We start from the raw sequence: 12,589 nt of genomic DNA, 5'->3' as shown, positions 1-12,589 counted from the left end.
GGAGAGTTACATAGCAAAGATTTAAAAGATAATGGCTGGGGCTGCTATTTTCAATGATGGTGGTGGGCCATGTATAAATAGATAAGTTAGCAGATTTTCTGAGGAGAAAGAAGTTTGAATCAAATTCAGGGGCCTGCTACCCCTAGGGAGACAAAGACAGAGATTGAATAGCTAGCTGCCTTCTATCTGGATTTTTTTTTCAGACCCTAGTTCTAGTCTCTCGTGAGATTCTACTGTATCTCCTATTCTTTAGTTTCTCGAATGCTTATAATAAATTCCTCTTCAAGTTAAAAAAAAAAGAAACAAAAAAAAGAAAGAGGGAGAGGGTGCACCCAACAGTTATTCTGTGAAGTCTTCCAGGACCAAATCACTTTACAGAATAATCTTTGTTGCCTTTGTTCTCTGGAAAAAAATGTCCTAAAGATTCTTAAATAAAATCAGTTTTCTATTGTTGCTGCAACAAATTACCACAAATGTAATGGCTTAAAACAACACAAATTTATCATCTCACAGTCTCTGTAGGTCAGAAGTTAATTGGGCTTGGCTAAGTCCTCTGCTTAGGGTCTCACAAGGCCAAAATCAAGGTGTCCATGGGGCTGTATTCCTTGCTGGAAACTCCGGTGAAAAATCACCTTCCTACCATTCAGGTTGTTACCTGAGTTCAACCTGAATCCTACAATTGTAGGAAAGAGGTCCCCGTTTCCTTGCTGGCTTTTTCAGGCAGGGGCAAGTCTTTGCTCCTGGTGGCTGCTCACATTCCTTCTTACGCTTTCCATGTGGCCCCCTCCAGCAATGGTAGATTGAGCCCCTCTCATGCTTCAAATCTTTCTAACTTCTCCTCTGCCCCATCTCTCTAACTCCAGATGAAGAAAGTTCTCTTTTTTTTAAAGGGTCATGTGATTAGACTGGGCTCATCCAGAAAATCCAGGATAATTTTATCTCAAGCTCATTAACATTAATTACACCTGCAAAGCCCCTTTTGCCATGTAATATATCACATTCACAGATTCCAGGGATTTATGGCATTTGCATCTTTGGGGAGTCATTCTGACTACCACAGTCTGCCCTCTGGCCTCCAAAGATTTTTGTCTCTCCTCAAAACAAATTACATTTACTGCATCCCAAGGTCCCCAAAGGTCTCATACCATTATTGCATCAACTCAAAGTCCAAAAAAACTCTCATTCAAGTCTCATCAATTCAACAAGTCCCAAAGCTCATCATCAAAATCAGGTGTGGATGAGGCTATAGGTATAATCCATTAAGTACAACTCCTGGAGCACAATTCCTAAAGAAACAAGTTACCTGCTTTCAATATATAATGGTGGGACAGGCAGAGAATAACAGTTACAGATATTCTGATCAAACAAAGGGCAAATAGAAGATATAATGGGGTTGCTGGCCCAAAGCAGTTTCGAAATCCAGCTGAGCAAACTCCATTATGTTTCAAAGGCTTGGAAAAAGCCTCTGTGGCTTTTGGCTCTGCCTTTTGGACTCTGGGTTCCACACTCTCCATCACCCCTCTTTGTTTTGTTTTTTAAATGAAAGGTAGTATATCTGGAGTAGTTTATCAGTCTGCTTTCTGCCAGTTGAATTTGGGGGGGTCTGAAAGGCTTCTTTCATTTCTTACTGTCCCTTTCAATCCAAGCTAGCAGTATTTCTGCTGGTACAAAATTCTCAAAAACCTTGCAGGCTATGCATCAATTTCACAGGCGTTCGTTCCATTACACAGAAGTCATATTCATAAATCTTTCAGAGATAATGTCTTTTCTATCTTTGGCATCTCCAAGATGGTAAGGGACGACATGCTTAAGCTTCCTAGAGGACCCTGGTTTGAGTGAGAGATTTGTGAGTCATACCCTTAATTCTGCTAAGCTTTTCTGCCAACATGTAACAAGGACGCTCCTTCCAATTTACAATAATACATACCTTACTTCCTCCTGAGCCTTCAGAGGCAGACCTTTAATGTTCACACTTCTACTAACAGACTGGTCACCGTGGCATAAGTATTCTCTAAGGTGGTTTAGATTTTCTCCACCATGCTCCACACTGCCTTCTGACCCCTCAATAACAGAGTCATTAACATCCATATTTCTACTAACAATCTGTTCACGGCAATCTAGGCCTTTTCTCTCATGCCTCTCGAAATTTTCTTGGCCTCCATCCACTGCTCAATTCCAAAGCCACTTCTACATTTTTAGGTAACAGCACCCCACTCCTGGTACCAAAATCTGAACTAGTGTTCTACTGTTGCCCTAACAAATTACCACAAACATAAGTGACTTAAAACATCACGAATTCATTATCTCACAGTTTCAGTAGGTCAAAAGTTGGTTGGGCTCAGTTTGGTCTTCTGCTTAGGGCCTCACAAGGCCAATATCAAGGTGTCCACAGGGCTAAATTCCTTGCTGAAAACTATGGGGAAGAACCTGCTTTCAGCCTTTCAGATTGCTGGCCAAATTCAGTTTCTTGCAGATGTACGAATGAGATCCCCCTTTTCTGCTGGCCTTCAGGTGGGGGCCAGTCTCTGTTCTGGAGGCTGCCCGCATTCCTTCTTATGCTTTCCATGTGGTCCCCTCCAGAAATGGCAGGTTGAGTCCCTCTCATACTTTAAATCTCTCTGACTTCTCCTTCTGTCCCATCTCTCAACTCCAGCTGAAGAAAGTTCCCTCCTTTTAAGGACTCATTGATTAGATTGAGCCCACCAAGAAAATCCAGGATAATTTTCCTACCTTAAGGTCATTAACCTTAACTACATCTGCAAAGCCCCTTTTTGCCATGTAACATAACATATTCAGAGTCCAGGGATCAGGTCATGGCTATATTTGGGGGTGAGGAGTGGAGTAGCATTCTGACTACTACAAACTCCAAACCCTATGTAAGGTTTCAAACTCATTTCCTAAGGAAAATCTCCCCTTTCTTCAAAAGAATATGGGAAGTAAAGGTATATGTTCAGAGATAGGACAACAGTAAAAAAGCAAGGACTCATTCTGGAAGAGAGTGGATAGGCAACCAGAGGACTAAAAATGCACTGAGGAAAAGAGGTTGTCACCTGCTTCACACCCAAACAGCAAAGCACCCATTACTCAGAAACTAGTCCACGCTCCCCCTTAAATATTCTTTTCCACACTGTATTCTATAAAAAAGAGCATACCTAGGCATACTTTTTTGTTTAAAGGTCGTACCATGATGACCTAATTTTGTAATCAGTTGATAAATCAATCTAAGCAGCCTCCAAGCTTCATTCTTTCTCCAAGTCATACCCCTTTCCCCAACAGCAAATGAAAGCCAAGTATTTCAAAGTCACAGGACAATCCTGTTGAAGGTAAGACTGCAGGTGAACTTTTCAAAATGACGTGGGGTAGAACTAGCATTAGTACTGGTCTTTCAGCCCCAGATCCACCAAGCCAATTAAGCCAATTGACTTATAACTGCAGCAACTACAAAGATTAATATTCTGAAGGCTTGCATACCATCACAGATTTTACCCAGAATGGAGAAACCCCAAATATACCAGCTAGTTTCTTTATTAACAGTGACACAGAAGATCTTTTGAGCACTTACTACATGCCAGGCACTGTGGTAAGCCCTTGACATGAACTATCTAATTTCTTCCTCACCATAAACTTAAGAGCTAGGAAATATCATCACCTCCATTTTACAGATAGGAAAACTGAGGCCTACAGAGATTGGGTCACACAACTAAGTAACAGTGGTACTGATATTCAAGAACCTAGGCAGTCTAGTTCTCAATCATTGGCCTCTATTGCCACTCCTTAGACGGAATGAGGTCGCCAACTCATCTTCCCTTCCTAGTTTTTTTATTTTTATTTTTTTCTATTTCTTCTCCTCACACTTCCTTCTGACAGAATTTAGCAGCTGAAAAGTAATCAAGTCTTCCCAAATAATTTGCCACCTTCTTTTCAGAACTCTCTCCTCCTGACAAAAGTGGGAGTGAAGAAGCAACTTCTGCTGACCCTGACTTGGCTTCCCAAAAACAAACTACAGACGCTCCACCCATCACCTGCCTAGCCCAGAAATGTTCCAACACTGAAAAAAACAAACAACGAAAACAACAAAAAACGCAAACAAAACAAAAAAGTCTTACTCTTTCAAAACGTCACTAGCTAACATACTCTTAGCCAACCCTTCATTCTACATACCCCTCATCTTCCACAGAGGCTCCGGACCAACCCCTAACTCCAACTCCACCCGTTCTGCCCCGCTCCGCGATCCCCTCTCCCTTTCTCCCCAGGACCCCACCCGGGGTTTCCTCCATCTCGCACCCCAATCTGCAGGTGGCAAGCACAGCCCCGCCCCGAGGGACACTTGGAAAGCCCTTATTCCTGCTGCTCACCTTCGCGGGAGAGTTCACCTCACAGTACCCAGCAGGCACCACTCCCCTCAGCACCCTCCGCCAGCATCCCCCTCCGGCCCCACCCCTCACGCTCTCCTTCCCTTCTGGCGACCCTCCTCACCCAAGTTGCCCCCTAGTCCCCGCCCCAGTCCATCCCTCTCTCCTGCAATAAGCTGGGTTCCGAGAGCTGGTTTCCACCTTCACATCGGCCTCTGTCCCCAAGCCTCACACCCCGCCCTGGGGGGTGGCCCTGGGCCTCCCCTACAGGCTGCAGGAGCCTCGGCTGATGGGGGTGGAGGGGAGCGGGGAAGAGCAACGGGCCGCTAGAAGCCTGCAGTGAGTGTAAGGGGCTGTCGTGCCCTGCCGTCCCACCCTAGGCCCACCCCCATTCCCCAAGGACCTTGCCTAGTGGTTCCCACGGTACCTTTGGTGGAAACGGTAGCGGCGGTGGCCGCTCTCCCCTCTCCTCACACAGACAATATGGCGGCGGTGGAGGAGGAGACACACGGCTCGGCGGCCAGCCGCAAGGACCAGAGCGAGGCTGCAGCTGCCCCTGCCGGAAGCGGAAACCCCCCTCCTACCAGGAGGCGGGTCAGGACCACTTCCGACTCCGCCCCAACCGAATCTCACTGAGAGCAGCCATGCTTGGGCTGTCCTATTGTCTCCTTGAGGGTTCATTTGCGGACTAGGCGTAAAATGGAAGGAGTTCTCGAATAAAACCATAATAAGAAGATTTGCAATAATTAAGTGCATTTCATTTCAGTACCTGTAGGAACTTATTGGGGGGAAAATACGAACCTCCCACTAAGTATACAATTGGTTTGACCTAAGTTAAGATGGCGGTTCCCAGGTTTTCCGCAGTTCTCTCTACCGAAGAGACCCCAGCAGCCTACAAGTCGGCCCCACCTTTCTTGAAAATAAGCATGCGCGACTTGTAGAGCTGAGGCGCTAAGCATTCTGGGAATTGAAGTTTTTCTTGTTCGGTTTCCTAGTCTAGGGTTATGATTCTAGCAGCACCTTTTTCTGCTCAAACTTCGAGTTCGGAAGAAGTGAAAGTAAAGTTGGACCCCGGGAGGGGCGTGGGGAAGGAGTTTGGGAAGTGACAATACAAGCCCTCTAGGGACCAAGGCCCAATTCCTGTCTTCTATGGGAGTCCTATCCAGAGTTGCCCATCCTGAATAAAGGGCTTTTTCCTTTCGATCTGGTCCACCCTCCTCACTGCCCAGGCGACCTCCCCAAAGCAATCAGAAGTCACTTTCTACCGTGCAAACCTACTCGTGCAATCCTTTCGGTGAAATATCTTCAGGCTCTCTTGCACACCAAAGAGAGCCCAAGTTCTTTATCTTGGCATTCAAGGACCAACATAATTAGGTCAATTTCCCCTCACCCCCCTTCCAGCCTCTTATTCTACCTACCACACCCATCTCGAATCTTTGATATTTCCACCCACCAAAACTGCAGACTATCCCTGGACTTATCTGTGTTGCCTCCTTCCCTTTGCACTTTCATTTTTTTCTGTTACTGAGAATGACTTCCCCACCGTCAATGGCTAACTTCTGTATGTCCATTGAACTCATTCAGGGGTCCTTTCTCTGGAAATTCTCTCTCTTTTGAGCTCCCCCAGACCCAAGCACCATCATTCAGCAACCTGACTGGTACCTAGGTGTGCCTCCACCACCAGATTGTGAGCTGGGTCTGATGACCACCCTGTCTCCTGCAGGCACTGCTAAAAGCTGGTGTGCATAAGTGTTGCAGAGAGGAATTCAAGGGTTAGCCTCACCTCTGGTGGGGCAGATGTGTGAGGGCTGGAACAAAGGTGAGGAGGCTGGGTTATTTTGGTACCAACCATTATCCCAGGTGTCTCTGAATAGCTGTCTGGTGGAGGGATGGGCCTTCCCACCCTCTCCAGCCCTCTTTGTACAGTTTGTCAGCTGACTGGCACCTCTGTTCCCAAAGAGACAACAGTCCTCCCCTGGGAGATGGGGAGTGGGTAGGGAGGAGAGTACAGAAATATAGTAATGGCCTCAGGGAGGTGGCTGTGACCTTTACAGGGCCTCAATGTGTCAGATGGGTTTGGCATTTAACCCAATGGTCTGGGACTCCATAGCAATGACCCTCTGGGTGCCCTCAGGCTTGTCAATCTCCCTCTCTGGGCCTCAGTATCCATATCTGGATACTGAAGAGGTTTGACAAGATGAACTCAAGGTTTCTGCGAAGCACCTCCTCCAAGAAGTGACTGACCTTCCACCTACTTCTCGGACCGTGACTTTTCTGCTCTCATTCCTCCCTTTTCAGCATCTTTTTTTTCACATTCATTCAACTCACAGCTATTGATTACTCGCTGTTTAGTAGCCAGACAATGTGCTATGTGCTGGGGATGTAGCGCGAGCAAGACAGACACCCATTCCTTGTGGAACTTATCTTCTAGAGTGAGAAACAAATGATGTGCAGATAAACAAATGACTAAGCAAAGTAATTTCAGGTATCAGTAAGTGCTGTGGAGGGAAAAATCAAGTAGATGTGAATTAGAGCAAAAGTGGGGAGAACTTTTGCTTGAGTGGTTCAGAAAGTCCCTCTGAGAAGGGAACAGCAAGTACAAAGTCCTGAGGAAAGAAAGCTTGATAAGTTTGAAGCGTTGTGAGGGGAAAAACGGTAGGAAATATGGTAAAGGGCATTTGGGCCATGGTAAGGAGTATGGGTTTTCCTTTGAGTGGAGCAGGGACATTTCTGAAGGCTTATCCCTCGTGCCTTTCCGATGATCTCAGCCCTCCTACTGGATCGGTTTGCCTTTCTTCCATCAGTTCCAGCCTTCATCCATGGTCTCATCCAGAGGGCTTGCCCAGGTGCACTCATACAGTCTTCACACTCAAGTAGCACATAATTGAGACTTGAACCCTGCATCTCCTAGGCCAGTCTGGTTTAGGTCTCTGGTCCCAACAAGCCCCCAGCCCCCAATGTTCTCTCAGTTATGAAACCTCCATTGAATATCTCTGTTATCATTAACATTTAATCTCCCTGACACCACCCTCCCTTTCCCCCCTCCAAGAACAACTCTCAGGCTAATCTTCTTTCAAACAACAATAACGACAGCTAAGATGTTGAGAGTACTTGACCCGGGCCTGGCCCTGTGCTGCACACTGAGTGTTCATCATTTCATTTAATCCTCACATCAACCTAATAAAGTAGGAGCCAAAAGGATCCGATTGTACCAAGGAGGAAACTGAGATTCAGAGAAAATACAGGACATGCCCAAAGTCACACGCCAGTGATAAAGCTTGCATTCAACCCGGGCCATTAGGGTCTTAATCACAGCACTAAGAACCCAAGTGCGTTAGCTATCTTTTGCTATGTAACAAATGACCTGGAAACATAGTAGCTTAAAACAACAATCATTTATTTGCTTCTGTTTTTGTGGATTGGCAGTTTGGACATATCTCACCTGGGACAGCTCTTTTCTGTTCTACATGTCTTTCCCCAGCTCACTCCCACATTTGCAGTCAGTTAGCAAGTCAGCTGGGGCTGGTTAGTCCTATATGACCTCATTTATGTGCCCACCAGTTGGCTGGTGCCATTGGCTTGAGTACTTTGGTTCTCCTCCATGGAGAAGAACCTTCTTCCCTGGAAGCTAGCCCAGGCTTCCTCACCCAAAGGCCTCCAAAAGGAAGAGAATGAAACAGCAAGACCTCTTGAGACCTAGACTCAGAAGAGCTGTAGCATCACTTTTATGGAATTTCTGTTGAGCAAAGCCAGTCACATGGCCAGCTCAGAGTCAGAGGGGGAAATAGACTCTATCTCTTGATGGGAAAAACAGCAGTCACATTGTAAGGAGGCATGTGTACAGGAATCAAGGGAATTGTGGCCATTTTTGCCAATGATATACCACACTAAGTATAACTAAGTAAGCATTACATTTTATGGAATTGGTTCAATAAATTATGGTATAGCTATACATGGGATACATGTAGCTAGTAACAATGAAAATGAATATTATTTGAGCACTTATGTGTCAGACACTGTATGAGGTTTCTTATATATTTAAACTCAATTCTCACAACAACCCTGCATCAAAGATACACATTTATCACCATTTTAGAGATTAGGCCCACCAAGCCTCAGAGAGGTTAAACAACTTGTCTGGGGTCACACAGCGAGTGAATGAGTGAGTGGCAAAGACATTAAGAAGAATAAGGATGATAGGGTTTCACAATAAAAAGCAAGAAACAAAACAATAGTTTGATTGAAACACATTAAAAGAATGCATTAAAAAATGGGTAGATGTATATGTGTTACATAGTTTTAGATAAAGGTCAGAAAGGATCTACCACAACTATTAGTAGAGTTTATCTCTGAAGAGGTGAAGAGGAGGGAGCTTTTACTTTAAACACTTCTGCCTGCATTATTTGAATTTTTACCACAATTGTGAAATTTTATTTCAAAGCCCCATGAAGAAGAAAAAAAAAATTTAATGTCCTTCAATACTTGTCCCTCATTTCTGTTTTTTTTTGTTGTTGTTGTTGTTGTTGTTTCATGTTTGGTTTTTACTTAGATTGTTTTCATTTTGTTTTGTTTTTACATCACCCTAATCCAGAGCCTTATCAATTCTGGCCTGAAGTTTTGTGACCACCTTGGGGACCTCTCCTTCCTCCCTCCCTCTCCAGTGCATCCTGTACACTGTCACTGGAGGAAAGTTCACAAACCACCATGTCCCTTTCTTGCTCAAGAGTTTTCAATGGCATTGCATCACCTGCAGGGGAAATCCAAACTCTTTGGCCTAGTGTACAGGGTGAATATAAATTTGACTCCAAGTTGGTTGGATTCCATTTCTGCAGTATAACCTTGGACAAGTCATTTGACCTATCTGAGCCTCAGTTTCCTCATATAGTTAAGCAAACAATTATGATACAGCATTACATACCCTGTGTTAAATTAAATTACTGTTCAGCCACTATTCACTTTTTCCTCCCTTCAGAGAGGTTGATACATGACTGCAGCATTGATTTTAGGCTTCGCCATGTGACTTGCTTGGCCAGTGGAATGTAGACGGAAGTGACAATGTGCAAGTTCCAGCCTAGGCCTTGAGAGGTCTTTCTTGTAGCCGCTTGTTCCGCTTGGAATTTCTGATCTCTTCCATGAGGGGTGGGGCTGTCACTGGTGAATTATATCTTTTGAAACAGAGTCCCAACAATCAAAGTTGCTGTAGGCAAGTCTAAGTTAAGAAGAGTTTTGTATTTATGCATTTTGATGTTTGGTTTGTATTAAATTTAACATAGTAGTTTTTCATGAACTGCATCTCTTTTGAATGACAGGAAGCTAACCTGTAGAAAGAGAATGACCTGTCTCAATTTAGGAAAGCAATAGCTCCAAATCTCCAGCATCAAATGGCATGGTCCCAGAAGAATGAAAGCCTCACGTGACAGACCTGAATTGAAACTGTGGCTTCAAGCCAAGCCCAGCAGAGCCCAGCTGAGATCAGCCAAACCCCAGCCAACTGCAGATAAGAGAGGGAGAAACCAATGTTTGCTGCTGTAAACCAGAATTTGGGGGTGGTTTGTTATGCAACATCATTACATGTCTAACTAATATCCCTGCCTCATAGGGCTTTTCTCAGGATTAAATGAATGAATTCAGTAAAGCTCTTAAATTATGCTGGCATGTAGCAAGTGTGCAATCAATGTGAGCTCTTATTGTTGGGAATGTGGCTGTGAACAAAAGAGACAAAGTCTCTTCTCATGGGCCTCAGGTTTTAGGAAAGATGTATGGTATACTACATGGTCATGAGCAGTAAGGAGGGAAATAATAAAGCAGGGAAGGGAGACAGGAGTGCTGGGGTGCAATTCTAAAAAGGTTGATCAAAGAAAGACTACTGAAACATGAGCAAACACCTGAAGGAGGCGAGGCATGGAGGCTTGAGGGTGTGCAGGAGTAGATTGTTCTAAGTCGAGAGAACAGGATGTGCAAAGACCCTGAAGTGGGCATGTGCCCGGTGGGTTTAAGAAACAGCTAGGAGATAGGGTGGCTGAAGCTGAATAAGCAAGGGGAAGACGATGCCAGAGAGATGCACAAGGGGCTAGGTCCTACACAACCTTGCAACCCATTGAAAGGACGTTTGGCTTCTGCTCTGAGTGAGATGGGGAGATACTGGAGGGTTTTTACCAGAGGGAGGACAGGACCGGCTTTGTGTCTTCACAGAATCTCTCTGGCCGCTGCATGTAGAATAAATGCCAAGAGAACCAGGGCTGACGCAGGGAGACAAGGTAAGAGGCTTCTGCAATAATCCAGATGAGAGATGGTAGTGATTTGAACCAGTGTTAGATTTGGGGGATATTTTGAAAGTAAAGCCAGAAGGATTTGCTGGCAGGTTGGTATGGGGTGTTTGAGAAAGAAAGGGATTAAGGATGACTCTAAGGTTTCAGTCCCTGAGGAACTTAATGAATTTGCTGTTAACTCAAATGAGGAAGTCTGTAGGAAGAGAATATTTTTGTTTGTTTGTGGAAGAAACAGGGGTGGGAGAGGGGATTAGAAGTTCCATTTGGGACTTGTTAAACTTGAGTTGCCCATCAGACTTCCAAGTAGAGATACCAGGTCAGCAGTTGAATATGTGAGACTGAGTCAGAGAGGTCCAGGCTGGAGATGCAGTTTTGGGAGTCCTCAATGGAGAGATGGTTTCTAAAGCCATGAGACTGATCAGATCCCCAAGGGAGACAGAGCATGCAGAAAGAGAAGAGAAGAGGACCAAGGGCTAGGCAGCCGATGTTAAGAGGCGTCTGACATTAAGAGGTGGGAGAGACAAAGGACCAGCAAAAGCACTTGAAGAGGAGTGGCCTGTGGGGTCAATGTCCTGGGAACTAAGAAACCATTTCAGAGGGCGAAGTGATCAGCTGCCGAGAGGCCAAGGAAGATGAGATCTGAGAACTGATAGCAAAGTGGAGAGCACTTTTACCTTGGTAGGAAGAGTTTAGATGGTGGGAGCAAAAACCTGAATGGAGAGAGTTAAGAGAGAGGACAAGAGGGTATAAATACATACATACATATACACATACATACAAACAGAGAAAGGAGAGCTCTTTTTAGAGTAGGAAGCCAAGCAACAAATGCAGAAGAATTCAAAACTTACCATTTGGCAACCATCAGAGTAAAAACTGTTTCAGAAAAGAATCCTCAATGGATGCTACAACTAGTGGTTAAAGTGTGATGAGAAACAGTATATTTGTATAGTCACAAAGTATCTGCCCTCAAGATACTTACCGATTACAAAAGGTAAAATAGAAACTTTATAGTGGAGAAATCCAGAAATGCCACATCAACCAAGTGATCACAGTATGGGACAAATTGACATCATCTGCCGCCTGATATGAAGCTCCAAGAAGGACACAGCATCCCTTCAATTTTATTTCTGCCAAAGATTCATAACTGATTGATGAGGAAACATTAGACAAACCCAAATTGAGGTCTATGTCTACAAAATAACTGGCCTGTGCTCTTCAAAAAATGTTGAGGTCATGAAAAACAAATAAAGACTGAGGAACAGTACTAGATGAAAAAGACTGAAGAGACATGACAACTGAATCAACTAAATGCAACGAAAATCCTGGACTGGATCCTTGACCAGAAAAATAATTGTTTTCAGTTACTATAAAGGATATTAGTGGGACAACTGGTAAATTTGTATAAAGTCTATAGATTAGATAATAGTATTTTATCAATGAAAAAAACCTGATTTTCTGATTTTTGCTTATTATACTATGGTTATAGAAGAGGATGGTCTTTGCTTTTAGGAAATACACACTGAAATTTTTAGGGGTAAAGGGGAATCATATCTGAAACGTACTGTAAAAGTGTTCAGAAGGGAAAGAGATAGTGAGATAGAGATAGAAAGAATGACAAAGCAAAGGTAGTAGTTGTGAGGAAAATCTGGGTGAAAAGTATATGGGGATTCTTTGTACTATTTTTGTAACTTTTCTGTAAGTGAAATTATGTCAAAATAAAGTCTAAAAAAGGAGAATGGGAGTAGAGGAAGAGGAGACACCAGGGCAGTGAGTAGAGACAATTTTTGAGAGTTTTGCTGTCAACTGAGGATGGGGTGGTAGGCGGAGAGCAACATGAGGTCAAGAGGTGTTTTCTCATTTAAATGCAAAAATATTAGCATGTTTTTTATGCTGATGGGAGTGATTCAGCAGATTGGAAAAAAATTGATGATGCAAGAGAAGAGGGGCTAAAACGAAGTCCCTGAAGAG

General features: G+C 44.1%; 1 protein-coding gene across 2 annotated transcripts in view; it reads right to left on the bottom strand.

The window, feature by feature from the left end:
* CSNK2A1 (casein kinase 2 alpha 1) overlaps nucleotides 1-4,906 on the bottom strand; it is an 86,896-nt gene extending 81,990 nt beyond the window's left edge. For both annotated transcript variants that reach the window (XM_037811385.1, XM_037811387.1), the window contains exon 1: nucleotides 4,780-4,906. The gene's annotated coding sequence lies outside the window, so the exon portion shown is untranslated. The remainder of the gene's footprint in view (nucleotides 1-4,779) is intronic.
* Between the last annotated feature and the right edge of the window lie 7,683 nt (nucleotides 4,907-12,589).

Source organism: Choloepus didactylus, chromosome 19 (genome assembly GCF_015220235.1).
Source record: "Choloepus didactylus isolate mChoDid1 chromosome 19, mChoDid1.pri, whole genome shotgun sequence".
NCBI lineage: Eukaryota > Metazoa > Chordata > Mammalia > Pilosa > Megalonychidae > Choloepus > Choloepus didactylus.
This window is presented reverse-complemented; position numbering and strand designations above follow the sequence as displayed.